This window comes from Leucopleurus acutus (genome assembly GCF_964270905.1).
Source record: "Leucopleurus acutus genome assembly, chromosome: 5".
NCBI classification, from domain to species: Eukaryota; Metazoa; Chordata; class Mammalia; order Artiodactyla; family Delphinidae; genus Leucopleurus; species Leucopleurus acutus.
The window spans coordinates 54215075-54237418 of NC_139147.1; the positions used below are offsets into that span (position 1 = coordinate 54215075).

A 22344-nucleotide genomic window follows, 5' to 3' on the forward strand; every position below is an offset into this window, starting at 1 on the left:
ATATAGACACTATATATGAAAACTACATATATAGAATACTCTATAGTATAACACAGTATACTTGCAGAGAAGATCCACTTCTCAGTAACCCAATGAAATTCTGGAACCATTTATGCTGACAGTTTTCTTAGATACTGGCATTCAATACAATTTAAGTAGAACAATTAAATAGGAGCAGACAATTTGGGTTACACCATTAAGGTGGCAAAAAGCATGTTCCAATATACTATGAATTTTGTACAGTGAAACACTGATAAGTTAGTTCTTGATTCAAAAAGAAAGTAAGTTTCAGCTTCCTTTTGAAAAACAGGCATCATCATTGCTCGCTACCTATCTTCAGGTTTCTACCAAATCTTCAGTAGGTTGCATGTACTCAGATCTGGTAAGAATTGCACAGGCAGAAATGTTGAAAATTCATATGTTTTGGCAACTTACGATAATCATTAAAAAGAGATTCAGGAGCGGCAGAGTCAAGATGGAGGAGTACACGGCACAAGTCTTGCCCCTGGCGCAATGTGGACGACTGTGATGGGGTCTTTACGATGGGAGCCATAGGTGGTGGGATCTTTCAAGCAAAGGTTTTCGCAATTCTCGGGTGGGAGTAAACCACAGACTATAAGGGAATCTGACAGGTATTAGAACCAGGGCTCTGCAGTTGGGAGGTAGCTTTGCAGTTTGGGGAGGTCTGTTTTCCATGATTGACTGCAGTATGGTTCACGTCAGAGGGAAAGAAGACCCCTGGAACTGCATCACGACTGGTGCCTTAACAGGAGCCATCCTGGCAGCAAGAAATGGACCAGTGGCCATGGTTGGGTCAGCCGCGATGGGTGGCATTCTGCTAGCTCTCATCGAAGGAGCTGGTATCTTGTTGACCAGATTTGCCTCTGCCCAGTTTCCCAACAGCCCTCCGTTTGCTGAAGACCCCTCCCAGCTGCCTTCATCCCAGTTACCATCCTCACCTTTTAGGGACTATCAACAATACCAATAGGACCTCTCTCCCAGGACTTCTTTAACAGAATGAGCTGCGGTTCAAGGAAGGATTTCAGAAGATCAAGTTCAGTCTGTTTTTAAAACTGTAGGTGGGACAACTATGGCCAAATAGGCTATGAAGAGACATTTAGCACCTTTTTCTATTTAAGGGAACGTGGGAGATCAGTGGAACAGAATAGAAAGCCCAGAGATAAACCCATGCACATATGGTCACCTTATTTTTGATAAAGGAGGCAAGAATATACCATGGAGAAAAGACAGCCTCTTCAGTAAGTGGTGCTGGGAAAACTGGACAGCTACATGTAAAAGAATGAAATTAGAACACTCCCTAACACCATACACAAAAATAAACTCAAAATGGATTAAAGACCTAAATGTAAGGCCGGACACTATAAAACTCTTAGAAGAAAACATAGAACACTCTATGACAAAAATCACAGCAAGATCCTTTTTGACCCACTCCTAGAGAAATGGAAATAAAAACAAAAATAAACAAATGGGACCTAATGAAACTTAAAAGCTTTTGCTCAGCAAAGGAAAAGACAAAAACAAGATGAAAAGACAACCCTCAGAATGGGAGAAAATATTTGCAAATGAAGCAACAGACAAAGGATTAATCTCCAAAATTTACAAGCAGCTCATGCAGCTCAATATCAAAAAAACAAACAACCCAATCCAAAAATGGGCAGAAGACCTAAAGAGACATTTATCAAAAGAAGATATACAGATTGCCAACAAACACATGAAAGGATGCTCAACATCACTAATCACTAGAGAAATACAAATCAAAACTACAATGAGGTATCACCTCACACCAGTCAGAATGGCCATCATCAAAAAATCTACAAACAATAAATGCTGGAGAGGGCGTGGAGAGAAGGGGACCCTCTTGCACTGTTGGTGGGAACTTAAATTGATACGGCCACTATGGAGAACAGTATGGAGGTTCCTTAAAAAACTAAAAATAGAACTACCATACAACCCAGCAATCCCACTACTGGGCATATATCCTGAGAAAACCATAATTCAAAAAGAGTCATGTACCACAATGTTCATTGCAGCTCTATTTACAATAGCCAGGACATGGAAGCAACCTAAGTGTCCATGAATGAATAAAGAAGATGTGGCACATCTATACAATGGAATATTACTCAGCCATAAGAAGAAATGAAATTGAATTATTTGTAGTGACCTAGAGTCTGTCATACAGAGTGAAGTAAGTCAGAAAGAGAAAAACAAATACCGTATGCTAACACATATATATGGAATTTTTTTTAAAAAAATGGTTCTGATGAACCTAGTGGCAGGACAGGAATAAAGACGCAGACGTAGAGAATGGACTTGAGGACACGGAAGCAAGGGTAAGCTGGGACAAAGTGAGAGAGTGGCATGGACATATATACACTACCAAATGTAAAACAGATAGCTAGTGGGAAGCAGCCACATAGCACAGGGAGATCAGCTCGGTGTTTTGTGACCACCTAGAGGGGTGGGATAGGGAGGGTGGGCGGAGGCTCAAGAGGGAGGGGATATGGGGATATATGTATATGTATAGCTGATTCACTTTGTTATAAAGCAGAAACTCACACACCATTGTAAAGCAATTAAACTCCAATAAAGATGTTTAAAAAAAAAAAGATTCAAGTACTTACATGGTGGAATTTTTGTGTTCTAGTTTTTCTCATTTAAAAAGTTTCTTATTACCCCTTAGAGTTTGAATACAAAAAATACATTTCTAATACTTCCATCTAGGTCTAGATAAATTCCCCTTAATTTCACTCTTTTCCTCTGTTGAAATCAAATGTGCATCTAGTTTACATAGGCACAGGATAGTACTAAGGCAACTAGTAAGTGCTCATATTTCATTCAGCAGATATTTATTACAAATACATGCAAACTTTGTATAAAGTGCTGGAGTACTAGGGGTTGTGCAAAGATAAATAAAAAGGACAATCAGCTTTCCTGATTTGTAATTTAAACAAAATGAATACAAATAAAATAGTAAAGAGAAGAAATGGAATGACACGGAACGGAATGAAAGGGAATAAAATGATAAAGTGAAAAGGAATGGGAAATTATTTTTCTACTCTTGGCTCCTTCTTATGTGATTATCATACTGTTGTTCTACATTTTGCTAAACTACTATAAAAAGCTTAAAGGCAGAGTCTATCATATTTTTCACCATATCTTTAACATCTGCCATAGTGGAAAATACACATTTAAGTTAGTAAGTAAACAGTAAAATATCACACAGGAGAAACAAAATTCTGTAAGCACTAAAGCCAACACTGTGAACGTAACTACCTCAAGTATTAAGGAATCAGCTTATTGTTATCTGAAATAAATGATGTAAATGTTTTCTCAAATTTTTATCTTAGAATTCATCATTCGTGCCTTTGAGGTGGGGACTTCGGAAGTTAGAAACGACATTCTTAGTGGTATTTACAGCCAAAACTAAATCTTTCAACAGTAGTTCAGGCTGGATTTCTAGGTTTATCATAACAGGATGTAATTTCGTATATAAATATGCATGTGATTTTCTAAATACTAAAAGATTCTTCTCTAGTCATGTTCCTCATGGAGAAAGAGTCTAAGCAAAAACAAAATGCTGAAACAAGGTCCCTAGTTTTTAAATTGCTTTTACTGAGTGGAGGGGATCCTGGCACCTAATTACCTAATCCCACTGGAAGAACTGGCATGCAGGAACTAGCAGCCCATGGTTGCTAGAGTTATGAAACCTGGAAAAAATAACATGAAACTCCTATGCTCAAACACACATATTTGCACATGGGCTAACTTTCATCCAGTAGACAGCCCAGACCTCTTTAGAAATTGCAGAGTAAATCAGGAAATTAGCTCCAAGGATTATATGCTTCTACTCTGCTTCAGGGGCCCCAATTCACATCATAATGGCTCTGAGAAGTTTTCATGACCAAACCCAAGAACAAGGAGGCAGAAGACCTGAAGGTTCGCAAATGACCCATCCACCCTCTTCTGTGGAGACAAAACAGTTTCTATCCAACACCCTCAGAGGAATGCGAATGATCTGTTCAGGACTGAACTGCTTTACCCTCGCTGTATGTAAATTACTCATTACCCCCTCCTTTTGCACATTTTGCCCTCCATTTTCCCTGCTTACTTCACCACTTTTTCTCCGAGCTACCTCAATTGCCTTGTGCTTTGCTCTCTTCAGAAACTTAAAAAGGAAACTAGATTCATTAGCCAAATAACAGAATCATACATTTCTTTTTGATCTATTGGGGAGTAGGGAAGATGCTTTGGGATTTCTCTGATATTCAGCTTTTTAGAAAACAATTCCTTAAATTATTGTTTTAAATATTTGAACTGCTTCGTCTAATTTTCTCTGATGGCACGCTAAATTAGACTAAAACATGGAACGTTTTGAAAACCTATTTCTGTTGTCAGTGCTTCCACAAGAACAGCAGGGGGCAATAGCACACCAAGAATTGTGGAAACTGTCTCAGGCTCTAAGAAACACTGTTGAATTGCTGCACTGGGTCTGTGTACCCCAACGCGATGATCTCAGCTCTCAGATGAAGTCTTTTGTTTTCTGTCCTATTTTACAATGCACTGTTCAGTTTTCTATGAGTTGTGACTTATTCAGACAGCATTTCACTGACAGTTTAGCTTAAGAAAAAAAAAAAAAGGTGAAGGAGAAAAAAAAAAGAGGAAAGAAAATTAAAGTGCAGCAAAATGAAACACAAAAAGACAAGGAAGAAGTAATCCTGCATGTATTGAAAGTTTGTCCCTTCTCTGTTCCCATCCACTGGAATCTTAAACATTGTTTTCCTGGATTACAGACTTAATTCACCCTTAACCCTTCCCTCATAGATGCACTCATTTCATTCTACCTTCTCTGTCACACAGTTTTCTGTTAAAACAACGTATTTCTTTATAAAAAGAACAAACTGTTTTAAGCCGAATATTTTTTAAAAGAATTCAAAAAACTGTGTGCTCGCCTTTGGTCAAGCATCTCTGTATAGAATTTTAATGTTTTTCTGCTTTTTAAACATTTATTAGTCAAGATACATTTCATTGCTATTTTTCAATAAAGTTTTCCCCTGTAAATTCACGCCTTCAGCTAAACAGCAAAAAGCTGCAGTTGTGAAGCTATATCTGATGAGTTTGGGGGTAGAATATAAAGTAGAAACTGTAACATCAGAGATTTGAGGAATATATTCAAGGATCATTTCCACTGCATTGGAAGGTGTTTCATAATCCAACCTTCAAAATCAGCAGAGATTGAACTATTTCATGCATAATTTGAGTTGCACCCCAAAATATAAAACCCATAAGACTGGCTTCTTTCTCCCACCTAGGCTGGAATTCCCAGAGTTACTAATGCATTCTCACAGAGTTATTAGTTTATGACTGTGGAATGGCAGAAGTAATATTATTTCAACATCTGGCACTAAAATTCCTCGTCAAGGGATAGTCCTTTCCCTCCCTGAGACTGAGGGCTCTATCTGATACCCTCGACTTTATCCCCTCTGGCCTGTCTCCTACTATTCTCCTGCACACAGCGCTCCAGTCACACCAGCCTCCTTGCTGTTCTCTGAAAACACACCAAGTAATCTTGTGCCTCAGGGCCTTGCAGTTCTCTCAAGTCAGGGTAAGTCTTAGCCCACTTATCCAAACGACTCATTCCTTCACCTACTTCAAGAGTTTGTGCGAAAGTCACTTTCTCGCTGAGGCTCTCCCTGACCACTTACTTAAAATAGAAAACTCCCCCCTAGCATTTCCTACTCTCCTCCCCCTCCTTTATCTTCCTCAATAGCACTTATCATCATCAAATATTATATGCTACATCTTACATATAATAAAGATGAGCTACTGAAACCAAACGTATCTACCAACAGAGGGCTTAACCTCCCTACTAAATGGACAAAACAGTTGATTCCAAAGCAAAACCCAACTCTTTGCTGCACATAAAAGACAAAGACACACCTAAAACAATTCAGAAATGCTAACAATGAAAGGATGCACAAAGGTATACCAAGAAAATACAAAGAAAGAATTGAGATTTTGAAATCCAACTAAGTAGAATTTAGACCCAAACCTATTAACAAGTCAAAGAGCACTTTACAAATGCTAAATGCTACAATTCACAGTGAAAATAAAATATTTATAAAATATGCAGCAAATAACACAGTAGCTTCTTTCATTTAGCAGAAACTACGGGAGACTCAAAGAGACTAGAAATACATAAATAATAGCAGACTTTAGCATACCTCCCTTGGTCCAAGACCAAAAATGGTACCAAAAACCATTTATAATAATTGATTCCATAATTACAGAGACATCTATACTTCAATAAATTACATAAAGAAAAGTACAAATAATATTCTCCATCAACAAGATGATAAAAGTATGAATCCATAACAATCAAAACATAAGAAAATCTTCCCACTGTGAAATTTAAAATGTTTCTATTAAACTTAGCTTGACTCAAGGAAAAAATAACAACTGATAATGAAATTTTCTAGAAACAAATAATGAAAACATGATATCAGAGTTTACAGGATACTGCTAAAGAGTGTTTAGAAAAAGATTCATAGATTTAAATATTTGTATCAATAAAAATGAGAGAAAATGAGATAGACATTATCCTCAAAAAGTTAGAAATATTTAAGACTTGTTTTTTTTTTTTTTTCTCCCTACTTTGGACTTAATTTTCTTTTTAATTAAGCAACCTAGATTTGAAAACAACCTGAAACAAATAAACTTAGTTGTATCAAACTGCATTTAGCACTTTTATAAATTCATTATAACTTTGGTTCTGTTATTTTGAAACTAACATATATTATGGGGAAAAGTAAATAAGCAATTATGTTAACATTATTAGGAACCATGCTTTTCAGCAGAAAAGAGATTCTATAAAATTAAATAAGTAAAAAATTCTATAACCTTTCATTAGAATTGGAGTATCAGCACAAAGTTATGATTTATTTTTCTTTGAAAAACCACATATTTCCTAGATCTGTATTAAAATGTCTGAGAAGTAACAACAAGCCTTTTAGCCATGAACATCCTACATGCACAGACTGTGGTCAACAAATACCATTTTCACTGAAAGCAATGAAGTCTCCTTTGAGAAATGGCTGATTCTAGGTCTGGAGCAGTAAATGAGACTGTTCCAATACGAGACTGGGACTCTTTAAAGTATCCAAAAGCAAGGAAGCTATCAAGACATTTGCAGTTATCAAATGAACACAGAAGCCAAAGATGGGCAATTTGAGCTTTAAAATGAATAATCACTGCAATTATATAAAAGCGTAAATAGAGATGCCAATAGAATCAATGCAAAACTAGAAGCAATAGGAAATTCAATATGAGAGCGAGATACAAAATTACATGTAGAAATCGATGTCTTCATATGTTTAAGCAATAAGTGATTATAGGGGAAAATAGAAGAGATGACCCCATTTACATTACCAACAAAAATGAAAAAATATCCTAGGAGTAAATGTTATAGGAACTGTGCAAAACCTGTATGAGAAAAACTTTAAAGCTTTCCTGAAAGATTGAAAACTGTGACTTGAATAAAAGGAAAAATAAACCTTGCTCCTCAATTGAATAATGCAAAATCAAAATCATAAATTAATGCCAATTTTCAAAGTGTTTTTTACACAGCTAGTTTCTGTAGTTTACATGGAAAAAATAAATAAGCAAGATTATTTCCCCCAAAACAGGAAATCAAAATAAGAAAACAGCAATAAGGCAGGCCTAGCTCTACCAGATATTAGAACATATTATACAGTTTCTATAATTAAAACAGTATAATATTAGCACTTGAGTAGACAATCAGATCAATAGAAAAAAATAGTAAATATAGATGTAGAGCCACGTACAATGTGGAAATTTATGTATGTGATAAAAGTGGTATCTCAAATCACCGCGAAATAAATGGGTTTTTGAAAATTAAATGTTGTTAGAACAGCTAAATAGGTCTGTGAAACAGAAAACATCGGATACAACATCACCTAAGTGGAATTCCAGCCAGAAAAGCCAAAAAATTCAACGTCAATCTTTCAACGAGGACCAATTTGAGTATCCAAATTGAAGGGCATTCTGTTAAACCACTGGTCTGAACTTTCCCAAAAAAGTCAATGCCAGAAAAAAAAAAAAAAAATCAGCAAAAAAGGCTGAGGAAGTAGTCTAAACTGAAGGAAGCTCAAGAGACTTTATGACTAAAATCGACACGTGATCCTTGTTATATCCTGGATTTTTATTCTACAGACAACAACAGGGTAAGCAAGGATTTGGGGTGGCGTGGGGTGACAATGGAGGAAATTCTAATATGGACTATATATTAACTTAGAGTAATGTAACAACGTTTAGCGCATTCCGCCTCCCCAGGTCTGAAAAGCCTAGGGATACATTTCCTAAAGACACAGCACTGATCCTATAGGCCAGTAGTCCGCAGTTGGGGCGATTTTGCCCTGCCCCGCCCTCCCCACACCCACGTGATAATGTCTGAAAACATTTTGGGTTGTCACAAGTTGGGGAGGGGAGGGCCGGGTGCTACTGGCATCCAGCAGCGTGTGAAGGCCAGGAGTGCTACTGAACACTGTACAATGCCCACGACAGCCCCACTCCCCTCACTACAAAGAGACTGCACGCCAAAATCAACAGCGCCACAGTTGATAAACCTTGATGTAGGAGAATCCCTTATTCTCAGGGGACAGTACTGCGATATTAGGCTGAATTAAATGAAATGGTCTGCCGCGCAGGTCAAATATTGGTAACATTTAAGGGTGAAGGGTTATGACGTCCACAACTCACTCTCAAACTGTTCAGCAAAACACACTGTACATGTCCTTCCGCCCTGCTTTCCTCCTCCCTCGGGTACCGAAGCAGGGTCGTACTCCTCCTAGCGCGCACGGACCCGCCGAGCCTGCGCGGTGGGAGGACCCTGCGAGCGACCACTGCGCAGGCGCTAAGTGGCAGCCACGCCCACGCGGCGCTTCTCCAAAAGTTAACAGAGGTGGGGCAGACCTCGCAGTCACCTCGGCTGCCTGGAGCAGAGGAGAGAAGAGAAAGCTCCCAAGGGGGCTCCGCTGTCTTCTCCAGGAGTGACGACGCTGCTTTCCCAGTTGAACCCCGCCCCCTCCTCTGCGATCCGCCGCGGGCTGCACGGAGCATCGCTTATCCTTTGGAGCCCTCTGCCAGGAAGAGCACGTTGCTTGAGGCCGCTGGTGCCTGGCCATTCCCGTGCAGGCTGGATTCTCCAGAGGTGAGCTTTCACATTCTGCTTAGTGGATTCTGACTTACTTTCTGACGAGCCTGGGCAGTACTACAGCTCGTGACCACTGACCGAAAATGCCCGGGCAGGCTCATTCCACACCGGGCTTCTCGCCAACAACAGCTTACCCAGGTAACATTTTTAAATACCTTAAAAATTTTCAGCCTAGAGTTTCTTAAGGAGTTGACAGACTTTTTCTGTAAAAAGCCAGATAGCAAATATTTTAGGATTTGCAGGGCAGGAACAGTCGCCTCTGTCGCTTATTTTTCTTTTTTTTTTTTTTAACAACCTCATAAAAATGTAAGGAAAAAAACCCGCTCTTAGCTTCGGGCTTTACAAAAACATGGGGATTACTATGATTAGATTACAGTCTTTCAGTTTACCCAGCACGGAGGCTAGAGCTTAAGTCTCTGGTCCAACCACAGTTCTGCAGTAAAGACTCAGGTTCCAGGAGGACCACGACCCAACCGGGCTTACTGGGCGCCACCTACTGAGGCTTAGTTTACCATCTTTTGGGCCCCTACACCTGCACCTCTGCTCTTCTCTGCTGAGTGGCCGTTGAGTTCCTGGCAGTCAGGAGGGCTGCCAGGATATCCCCAGACAAGCAGCCACACCCTCCTTCACTCTAAAATGACAATCCCTTCCTATCTGGGAGCAAAAACCAAAGTCCTCACACTGTGATTAAATGAGTATAAACAATACAAGATCTCAGACAATTGTATTTATATAGCATTTTTTCTACTGATAGATGTAATATATTTATGTCCACTCTGGTAATTTGGAAAATACGGAAAAGCATACGGACAAAAATTAAAATTCAGCATACTCCCAACCCACAAAAATGAACTATCAAAATGTTTCTGTATTCTTCTAGTCCAGCTTTTCAATGCATATTAATAGGACAACTTACTGAACTGGATTTCTAAAAAATTTTTCTTAATAAACTTTTGTTGAATTACAAAATCCAAAAATGTGGTGAAACTGTAAATAAACAGTTCAATAAACTTTCAAAGACTAACACAAACATAACCTTGCAGCTGCCACCCAGATCAAGAAATAGAGCGTGCTCAGTCAAGGGCAACTTCTCCCCAAATATAACCATAATCAAAAGATTAGTTTTGTCTTTTCTTTAATTTCACATGAAATGAATTATTCAGTAAATATTCTGTAGTATTTTATTTCTTTCCATATTACATTTGAGATTCATCCACTGTTGCATGTAACAGGTCTGTATTTTATTATATGCTGTATGGCATTTAATTGTGTGAATATGCTGCAGTTTATCATTTATGCTGTTATTTTTTAAATTTCAGCTATATTAAGTTATAATTCCTATACCATACAATTTTCATCCATTTAAAATGTACAGTTTAATGTTTCTTTAGTATATTCACAGGTAAGTGCAACCATTGACAGGCACAGTCTGTTTTAGAACATTTTCATCACCTCAGGACAACTCCATATTCTTTAGCTGTCACTCCCCTACCCTGCATCCTCTCCAGCACTAAGCAACCACTAATCTGTTTTTTGTCTCTATAGATTTGCCTATTCTAGATAGTTCATAAAAATGGAGTCATATGTCTTTTGTGGCTGGTCCCTTACACTGATCCTGAATATTCATGTTATTTCCAGGTTTGCAGCTATTGCAAATAATACTGTTGTGAACATTACTATACTAATCAGCATATTATGTGTATCTAAAGCTATATATGTATCACATAGATACATATTTCTCTTGGGATATATACCTAAAAGTAGAATAGCTCCAACATAGGTTACGCTTATGGTTAGCTGTAGTTGACAGTGCCAAACAATTGTCCAAATTTACACTCCCACCCGCAGCGTGTGAGACTTTTCATTGCTCCACACCCTCACCAACATTTGGTGGTTGTGTGGTTTCAGTTTACACTTCTTGATGACTAATGAAAAAAAGCACCTTTTCATGTAATTATTAGTCGTTTGAATATGCCCTTTAGTAAAATGCCTTTTGGTTCTTTATTCCATTTTTGGTGAGGTTGTCTTTTTCTGTTTGATTTATAGTGAGTCCATTTTCATTTATGAGTACTGCAAACAAACAAACACTTTTCCTAATCTGTGACTTGCATTTTAACCATCTCATTGTTAAATTTTAATGACTGTAAATTTTAAATTTTTATTGCAGTCTAACTTTTCAATCTTCTTTTATGGTTAGTACCTTTGCTATCCTAAGAAACCATTGCCTACAAGGACCTTCTCCTGTTTTACCATCTAAAAACATAATGTTTGGGGGACTTCCCTGGTGGTCCAGTGGTTAGGACTCCACACTTTCCACTGCAGAGAGCAAGGGTTCGACTCCTAGTCAGGTAATTAAGATCCCACATGCCATAAATTAAAAAAAAAAAATTAATTAAAAATAAAACATAATGTTTTTCTTTGAATCTTTAAATCTACTAACCACGTAGGATTGATTTTGGAGTATGGTGTGCAGTTAAGTGTTAATTTTTTTTTCATATAGCTATCCCGCTGACCCAGGTGCTCTTCTTGAAAGACTATTCTTTTCCCACTGCCCTGCAGTGTCACTTTTCTCATAAATCAATAGAAACACAAATCAGTACAGATCCTGCAATTAACAGACAAGGTCTTTAGCCATGATAAACATGTTAAGGAATCTTACGAAAACAAGATGTAATATGTGAAGAAGTAGAGAATTTCGAGAGAGATACGGGTAATATTTTTTTATGAGATGGAAATCCTACAACTGAAAAATATAATATCTGAAATTATTTGATAGGTTATCAGTAGGTTGGACACAGTCATGAAAGCATCATTAAACTTGAAGACAGGTTGCTAGAAATCATCCGAATATAAGTGCACTGAGAAAAAAATATTTTAAATAAACAAAGCATCAGTGACTGATGGAACAGCATCAAATGGCCTAACATACATGAAACTGAACTCCTGAAAAGCAAGGAGAGAGAACCTGGGGCAGAAAAATATTTGAAAAAATATTAGCAAAAGCTTTCCAAAATTGATCAACTATATTTTATCCAGGACATTTACTTGTTTTCAGTGGGGAGTGGATCCCAATAACCTAGCTTACCATGAATGGAATTTAGAAGTTAGCATACATCTACACAAATGAGCAGCAGGGCACTTTAAAGACACACAAAATGTGGAAAAATACTCTGTTGGGTGGAACTGTCCCGAGCATTACTGTACTTTGCGCATAAATGTTGCCTACCCATTAAAGCCCATAGTACCACCCCAATCATAGTAATACCAAAATGTCCTCCCAGTTTTTCAAAATATCCCCTCGGTGCATAGTATGGCCCTACATCCATCGAGAACCCCTCTCTCACGTGATCTGCCACTGCCTCCTTTCCTCCTTGCCCCATGCCCTTTCTAACCTCATCTCTAATGCTCACATCTCGCAAACCACACTGGCATCTTTCCATCTCAGGGCTTTTGGGATGGCTTTTCTCACTTCCTGAATGGTTCTCCCCCAGACATGCACATGACTGACTCTTTTCTCCTCCTCAGGTCTTTGTTCAAACGTCATTTTCTCAGTAAGACCTAGAAATTAAAACAAAACAAAAAACTTGCGAGTTCATTCCCCCATCCCCAATTTATTTTTATATGTAGCCTTTATTTGAAATGCTATGGGGTTTTTTTGGTTTTTGTTTTTGTTTTTTGTGGTACGCGGGCCTCACACTGCCGTGGCCTCTCCCGTTGCGGAGCACAGGCTCCGGACGCGCAGGCTCAGCGGCCATGGCTCACGGGCCCAGCCACTCCGCGGCATGTGGGATCTTCCCGGACCGGGGCACGAACCCGCGTCCCCTGCATCGGCAGGCGGACTCTCAACCACTGCACCACCAGGGAAGCCCAATGCTATGTATTTTAATTATTTAATTTCCTTACTGTCTCACTTTCCGCACCAGTAGAATATAAGTTCTGGTGAAGACGGAGGGGGATTTAACCAATCTTGTTCTCTGTAGTGTCTTCAGTACCTTAAATGAGTAAAAAATTATAACTGATAACATTTTTCTCAGGGCTGGCATGTGGGCAACCTTAATTTATTCCTAATAACCTCTAAATCTTTCAAGGTACTTCTTCAGTTTTTCATGAATAGGAAAGTCCTGACAGTATTCCAGTAATTTTTAAATGTTTAAGGTATGTCTGAGTGTCTTAGCAAAAAGGATTAGAGCAGTAAAAGCTCCAGCTTTTTACCAAAGAGAATAAGAAATGTGATATGGTTGTTTCCAAAGCAACGAAAAGCTTTACCTCATTAAGTAGACTGAGGGTTTCTCCTTATTAGATTGAAATATCCAATCAAATAGCTGAGGGCTGCCTCACAAAGAAAAAACACTGAGAGCTGTCATCACAAAGAAATTTGCCTATTCAATTATAAGCTAATTTGTACCAACTTCTTTCTTCAGGCATTCAGGCATCAGGATCGATGATGAACTTTCAAAAAGGAAAAGGATGGAAAATCATCGAACTTACCATGAACTGTGCTCCCTTAAGTGTTTCCTTATAGCATGTGCAGAGTCAAGGGAAATTATATTCCTGTATTATTTAGTCTACCAACAACCTATTTACCTACGGTCTTAATCTGGGTTATTCTTGAAAGTAGAGCCTGAAACAAAGGTAGACACATTCTATTTGGGAATGTGATCCCAGGGAACAGGAATGAGACAGAGGGGAGTGAACAGGCGGAAAAGGGAAAGTCCAGACAAAACAAGGTAGTGTTATTGAGTGGTCCACTAGCGTTCATGGCTACTTAGTGCAGAGCCTTCCCAGGATTCTTAACAAACTTTGGCTCAGAACAGTCTGCCTGAGAGACGAAAAGAAGAAGGATTTATCTCTCAGCAGCTATCACCTGTGTGCTGAGGGCTGCTCCCATGGGGCATTAACTCCCCCCTGAGGAGACCCTCACTGGTACTACAGCATCACATGTGCTGCAACAGAGAAGCTTTGGGACAGGAAGCTAGATTCTTGACGCAACCCTGAGATGAGGCACTGACAGCACAGAGCGGGATGAAACCTGCCCAGAGCTGTTAACCAAAGCTGCGGCTGGAATCGGAAGTGGAAGAGATGGGAGACAGTGCACAGGAGGCATCTCATAAGCCTAGAGAATGTGTTGTTAGCCTTGTCTAAATCCATATTCTCTCTTCTTTCTATCATCAAAATTTCATCGTCCAGATCAAGGCTGGCAGAAGGGTTAAATAGGAAGGTTAAATGTATTTCCTAGAAGCTGTATGTTAACAGTTTTAACCTTGAGTGACACAAGAAATAGAAAGTGACCCTAGAACTTGGAAAATTTTTAAATTATTCTACTTGAAACATTTTACCATTGGATAGCAATATTAGATATCTTCTAAACTCATGTAATCTCAGAAGTAATCATGAATTGTTTGGAGAAATAAAATTAATCATTTCTTATATTTCTATTAGCTTTGTAAATCAGTGTCATTAATTTTTCCTAAGATATTGTCTTCTACTGTCACATAGACTAGTGATACACAGCTTACAACCAACAAAGGAAAAATTGGTAGAAACACAGGAAGGAAAAATGTTGGAATAATTTCCATAACCTAAAGGGTTGGCATTAATATTGGCTGGAATCGGGGAGGCAGGGGGGAAACTGCACATTTTGACTTGGGGTTCCTCTTTTGAAGTTACATTTTACCAGAAATAATTTTCTCTCTGCCTACATCCATGTGATGTCATTATCATCCTCACTTGTTTGGTCTGGAACTGCCACCAGTAGGAATAAACTTTTGAGTTATTTAATATGGATCGAGGGCTTCCCTGGTGATGCAGTAGCTAAGAATGCACCTGCCAATGCAGGGGACACGGGTTCAAGCCCTGGTCCGGGAAGATTCCACATGCCGCAGAGCAACTAAGCCCATGGGCCACAACTATTGAGCCTGCGCTCTAGAGCCCACGAGCCACAACTACTGAAGCCCGCGCGCCTAGAGCCTGTGCTCCGCAACAAGAGAAGCCACCGCAATGAGAAGCCCACGCACCGGAAAAAAAGACCCAGCACAGCCAAAAATAAATAAATTAATAAATTTATAAAAAAGTATATATATATATGGATCGAGCTCCTACTATTTGCTATGTATTGGCACACTGCATATGAGTAAGACATAATATAAAACATTACATCCAAACATTTCAGAATACATACTCTTAAGAATACATACAGGACATTTACCAAAACTGACCATATGATTGATCACAAATGGCCAGAACAAATTTCAAAAGATTAAAATCCTGTAAGAGTGTGAAATCAGAAATCAATTATATAAAGATAAAAAATTTCCCAAATGGTCGTAATATAAGGAACATACCCCTAATGACCCCTGAGTCAACCTATAAATCACAGTGGAATTTAGAAAATATTTTTAAATGAATTCTAATGAAAATACAACATATCAAAACTTCGTGGCATGCTGTGAAAGCAAATGCTTATGGGAAATTTATACCTCCAAATACATCTGTTAGAAACTTTACAAAAAGGTTAGCTATCAGTGTTTCAAGAAGCTAGGAAAATAGTTGTGTGAAGCAGCTTTTCAGACATGGGACAACTGGCAGCAAAGGACTGATCACAGAGCAGGTGGAACAAGGTGACCCTACCATTGTCCTGCCTTTCTGGGTTTAAGCACTCTGGACCTCGTTGCAGGAGGAGGAGCTTGAACGGAGCAAAGGAGTCCTGCTGACTTGAGGAGACAAGGGTTAGTATTGAGTGGGACAAGTGTCTTGAATTTCAGGGCAGAGTATCAGCAAGAAGGAAGGTATACAGAGAAAAAATTTCCAGAAATTTGCATACGGATCCCTCTGTGCCACTGCTGCACACTGAACAATTCCCAAAACAAGCACAAGAGTGGGAAACATTTAACTTCCATCCAGCCATAGTGGGGTGTCCTCACAGAGAACTCCACACCAGGAAGGCGACATCTTACATAAGTAGGGCTAAAGTAGCGTGACAATAAAATCTAGACTTGCTCAAAAGACAAGCCTCAGTAACATGAAGCTGATCCTCAAGTAACTACCTGCCAGAACCAAGTCCAAATTTGTTAGTTCAGGTCCTCCAAGAAGCACATGCAAATATGGAATTAGATTTACAAGAGATGTACTTGGGGAAATGCCTGTAAGGGTTGAAATAGAGAGGAAGCCAGAGGAGTAGAGTCTTCAGACTGCCTAACATGTCTGACCCCTTTGAAAGAGAGAGAGAAGGAAGGAGGGTTGAGTAACAAGGGTCCCAGACTGCAGCATAATTCCAGGAAGGTTTAAGGTCAGAACTTGCCTCCCAAAGGAGTTCCTACCTCACAGGAATAGGCGTGCGTTAGGATACCTGCTCAGTGGTTGTTCCAATAGAAACGACCCATGGGAAATGTAGCCTAAGCATGAAAATAATGGATCCAGAGAGCAGCTGGGGCCCTCAGGTATGCTACTGTCTGCAATAGATCTGGGTAATGTACTTCCATGGCTCTGTAGTCCACGCCTTGTGCTGCCGAGCTCAGGGAGCGAGGCCGCCGTGGTCCCTGTGGGCCTATCTTCCTGGGGGAAACTTAGAAGAAGGAGGTAGTAACATTAGCGAGATGAACGACATCCCCTCTCTTGGCAGTTGATCTCAGGGCTTCAAGTGGTCCTCATCCTCTCCTTCCTCCACTATCCATTTTGGGTTCCCATCACATTTACCAATCGTCTCAGCAGTTCTTGGCAGTTTACCTGATGATGGGATGCAAATTTTCATCACATCTAAGGGTCTGAACTTTTAGTGACCACGCCCTTCTTAGGTTGGGTTTGCCACGTGTGTCTGTTCACAGTTACAGTAGGGCAAGGCAGGAACAGGAGGCACCAAGTGCCTCACCTGGAATCCACACACATGCCTCCCTGTGCCATTTTGTAAAAGCAGCCCGACCTGCTCATCACGTGAATATGGTGACTCCTCACCTGCATACCCCTGGGCACAAGGAGTACAAAGTGCCCTAATGGCAGTTATTTCTTGTAGCTCAATGGGACCCTTACCGTAGCCCCTGGCAAGAGTATCCCCACTTTGGGAACCGGGGCCTCAGCTTAGAGAGGGTAGAGTTGCAGGGCAGGAAGCATGCATGCTTCCAATAAGAAGTCATTGGGAGTGTTGGAAATGAGGCCACTCCTCTGCCATCCCATTTGACTCTCATAATCCTCCTACTGGGGACGCAGCACCATAGAGGTCTCTGGTTTAATGAATACACTGTATCCTGAAGGATAACATCCCAACCTTTCAGAATGTTGCCTCGAAGCTCATACTTTAGCTGTGCCTTTAGAAGACTGTTCCAGCATTCCATGAGGCCGGCTGCATGTATCAGGCTGTAGGTGGTGGAGTATGTGATAAGACCAGGGGATCTCATGGTCATGGGCCTACTCTTGCACCTTCATCACCAGGACTTACTATGTAAGTCCTTTATAGTGGTGCTGGCTGAGGCTCTGCGCGTAGGGAAGACAAACCCATACCTGTACTAGGTTCTATCCCTGTGAGGACAAATTAATAGCTATTCCCAGATGGGAGAGGCCTGTGATAGTTAACTTGTCACCAGGTGACACCAGTTAGTCTCCTTGAGGAACAGTGCCATGTTGAGGACTTACTGACGGTCTCTGTGGCTGACAGGCTGGACATTCAGAGGCCACAGTAGCTAGATCAGCCTTGGTAAGTGACAGTCCATGTGCTGAGCCCAAACATAACTTCCAGCTCTGCCACTGTAGCTACTCCGTTCATGTGTCTATCATGCCGGTTCGGGGTGTCTGATGACAAGGCCTGACTGTCAAAACATTTTGTTTATTTGGTTGCTAAGTGCCCCTTTCATAATGGTTGCTTTCTGGTGGATGTTAGTGTGTGAAACAAAAATCTTCACACTCTGTGTCCACTCCCATAGGCCCATCCACATACCTCTACACCAGACTTCCTTGGCTCCAATTATCCAGTACTTTTTCCGTCCAAGTCCCTGAACAGATGCCTCAGCCATTAGCCACTGGCCAGTAAAGTACACATTCTCACCTAGAACCAGTTCTCTACACAAAGTAGATGATCAGGTACACCACTCACAGCTCTGCTTATTAGAAAGAGTTGCCCTCTCACTGACCTTTAAGTACATTCCTGGTCATAGCTATAATGTAGCCAACTCTTTCTGATCCTCTTTCCTGATTGGGATTGAAAAGTATACATTCACCAGATCAATGACACATACTAGGTACCTGAGCTTTTCTTAATCTCTGTCACCGATGATAACCACATCTGCCCAGCAGCTGCAATCAGGGCTCATACAAGGTTATACCTGCAGTAGTCTACAGCCATTCTCTCCAGTTTCTTCAAAGCCCAAACTGGCAAAGTAAATGGAGAAATGATGGGGACCACCAATGATCTCCACCTCCCCCCATCCCCACCCTGGCCAAATGTTTTTGATTTCCTATTTTGGCTGGGATGAGGAGGAATTTCAGAGGTTTCCAAAAGGCTTTATGTGTATGTTGCAATCGTTTCTAAGAACACATTAAGGTACTGTGGGCGTGACCACTTGTGGGTCCACAGACTCAATGTGTCCTTTGTGAACCAGATTTTAGCCAGTACGACAGCCAGGACCAAGTAGTCCCCAGGAGTCTGCACTTTAACAGGGGGCCGTGATGCTGCTTTGGATTTCCAGGTATCAATGTCACCCTAGTAACTGGTCACATGTCCATTTAGGGAAGAACTTGGTGATTCATCACAGTATATTCATGCCACTGTATAGCAGGGTTCTTCCTCCTAGGGACCCAGCCCCCTCTTCCATCTGTGGGTTCCGAATCTGAAAATTGCCTCAGATCTGGGGAGTGAACAAGGGAGCACGAGATTTCACTGGGAACAATGTCCTCGGCCTCATCCTTTTCCATTTTTGCCTTACCGGTTATAGATATTAAGCAGCATTCTTGTCACCTACCCTTTTATTTTGGCTGTAGGGGTGTTATGTTCAATTAATCATCTCCCAAACACCCTGAGGGTCAAGCCCCCTTGACTGTCCCTCCCACTTCACCAGTTGTTACAGTGATTATGGCAGCCTGACTTTCGGTAGTTAAGCACCAGTCCGCTATTACTTCAGCGCCCCTCACCCCCAATGACATTAACAAGCCCACCTCTGTTACCACCTGACCTGCAATCAGCCCTGTTCTAAAGAGGAGAGCCACCACTGAACCCATGATGCTCGCACCCTTTTACAAGCACATCCCTGGCAACCTTTTGAATCATGTGTCTTCTGGGCTCTGCTTTGGAACAAAATCATGTGCTGGGTTTTCTAGGTTCCTAATATATCCAGTCCAGTATAACCACTTCCCTCAGCCTTTTCATTGAATGTCCTACCATTATCCAGGACAAATTGGGCATTTCCATTTCACTGTGTTGGTCATAACTATATCAGACTTCTAAGGGTTAGCCTATCAGTGAATTTGTCCCATCTCCTGGGGTTCTTGCTAGGATGATAAATCCTGTGTCCCAATAAAGTGTCCCTTAATAAACACGTTCTTATTTTTCTAGTCTTATATCCTGGCCCCTGGATAAAGCACCCTCAAAAATCCAAACCTGGTACATACTACTTCTTGTAGCACCTTCAGTATATAATCTTTTTCTTCCCTTATCAGGCCCAGCACTTCTCAAATGAGGTTATGCTGGATTTAATTCTAGTCATCTGCCCAGCAGACTGGAACGAAGATGGAGGCATCTCATCTACCTACTGTCTCGTCAAGAAGGGGGCTTTGTGATATCTTCCACCACAGGAAAAGTCCATAGCTTTCCATAAAATACTATGCTGTCCCATATGACTTCACTGGTAAATTCTTCCAAACATTTAAGGGAAAAAAACAAGCATAACTGACATGGAATTACAAAAAGGGAAAATTATAGATGGAGCCGACATAAAAGATAATAGGATTGTCAAATCAGACTCAAAGACACAGGAATAAAAGATTTTATCCATGATATAGTGTTGCTAATAATCTCAAGAATACAAGCAATCAAGAGGCACAGGCAAAGCAGAGAGAAGTCGTGAATAATGTCTATGTATGCCTATTTCCTTCCTTCTTGCATTGGATGAGCTATTTGGCAAAGCTGGAAAGATACATTCTCTAAATGAGGTCACTTCACACAACATGGAGGATTTTAGGTGATGACACGTCTTCATTTTATATCCAGGTAATTGTGTAACTTACATGATACTTTCCAGGTAATTGTGTAACTTACATGATACTTTCCAGGTAATTGTGTAACTTACATGATACTTACAGGTAATTGTGTAACTTACATGATACTATCCAGGTAAATGTGTAACTTACATGATACTTACATGATACTTACATGCCCCATAAATGCAGAGACTGTGATTTTGTTTACCATAATCAATTCTAAGTCAGGGAAATCCTGCTAAAAATGTTTCAAAGATAAGGATTCATGTCCTACTAATTAATATTACTTTCTTTACATGAAGTCTGTTATCACTATGTTTACAAGATAATTAACCTGGCTTCTTTTTTCTTCTTTCTTTCCTGGAAACATCTTTCTTTCCTGGAAACATTTCCAGGAAATACTCTTTGGAATCTAGCTACTTAACTCTTTCCTGCTCAGAAGCCAATAAACCTCACAAATGTAGGTGCTAGAACACTAAGTGAAATATTATCAAACAGAATCTGCAATATGTAAAGAGGTTAATTAGTACATCAGGATGTTGGCTTAACATCTGAACATTAATAACAGAAAAATGAGAAAAAAATATGATAATAGATGCAGAATAAGCAATTGACAAATCAACACTCATCAACATTATAAATTATCAGCAAACTAGAAAGGAAGGGAACTTTCCTAACCCGATAAGGGTATCTGCTAAAAACCTACAGCTAACATAATACATAATGGTAAAACATGGAATCTTTCCCCTTGTGGTTGAGATTAAGGCAAGGATGTTCACTCTCATCACCTCTATTCAACATTGCACTTGATGTCCTAGCCAGGACAGTGAAGAAGAGAAAAAAACAGGAATATATATATTGGAGAGAAAAAATAAAATTGTTACCCCATGATCTACCATATGTAGAAAATCTGAAATAATCTACAAATAAACAATTAGAATGACTGTGAGGTCAACATTGTGATACAGGGTAACTCTATCAAAATCAATTGTACTACATATTATTGTACTGGATCAATTGGACAAATTAAAATATTTTAAATTTACAACAGTATCAGAAAGATCAAATACTTAGAAGTAAACTAATTGTAATACAATTTTTCTACACTAAAAACTACAAAATATTGCTAAGTGAAATTAAAGAATATTTAAATAGAGATATGAACAATGTTAATGGAAGGAAGACTCAATTTTAAAGATCAATATTTTTAATTTTTTCCAAATTTATTTATAGAGTCATTGCAATACCAATAAAAATTCTAGCAGGGTTTTTTTTTGAGGAAATTAATAAACTGAATCTAAAATGTATATAGAAATAGAAAGGACTGGAATAGCCAAGACAGTCTTGAAGAATAAGTTGGAAGGTTTACACTGCCAGATATCAAAACCCACCAGAAAGCTACAGAAATAAAGACAGGTAATATTTGCACAACGATAAATTAATAGGCTAATAGAATAGAATAGTGAAGTAAAACTATGGTTATGTTTTTTCTAGAAGCAAACGCTTTGTTCCTACCCCAGCACCCATTCCCCACCCAAACTCATTCCCCCACTCAAATTATACTTGTAGGCGTCACGCCTTGGGGAAGAGAGGCCATAGATGATTCATCAAAATAAAAGTTAGTTATTGGCTTTGGGATTCCAAGGACCAAAATCATGGCCTAAAATGTAGGCTTGGAGGGATACTTGTCTAGCCAATCTCTTCCATGCCTACCTCCTCCAAACTCATTCAAGGAAGAAAAAAAAATCTCAACACTAAGTAAGAAGAAAGTAAATCACAGTTGAAGAGAAAGCAAGAGAGTTAACTGCTGCTGAGGGTTCTGAAGAGAGTTTCATTATTCTAACTTAGAGCATGAAAGAACCCCCCAGAAAAAATGTATGTGAACTAAAAATAGAGAGACCAGTGCCCTATTTTTC

General features: G+C 39.7%; 1 pseudogene across 1 annotated transcript; it reads left to right on the forward strand.

Annotated features, from left to right (window-relative positions):
• Nucleotides 1–475: 475 nt before the first annotated feature.
• On the forward strand, nucleotides 476–988 carry LOC309962013 (mitochondrial import inner membrane translocase subunit Tim17-A-like; annotated as a pseudogene). The gene has a single exon. The product of its transcript is annotated as a mitochondrial import inner membrane translocase subunit Tim17-A-like (transcript).
• Nucleotides 989–22344: the final 21356 nt, after the last annotated feature.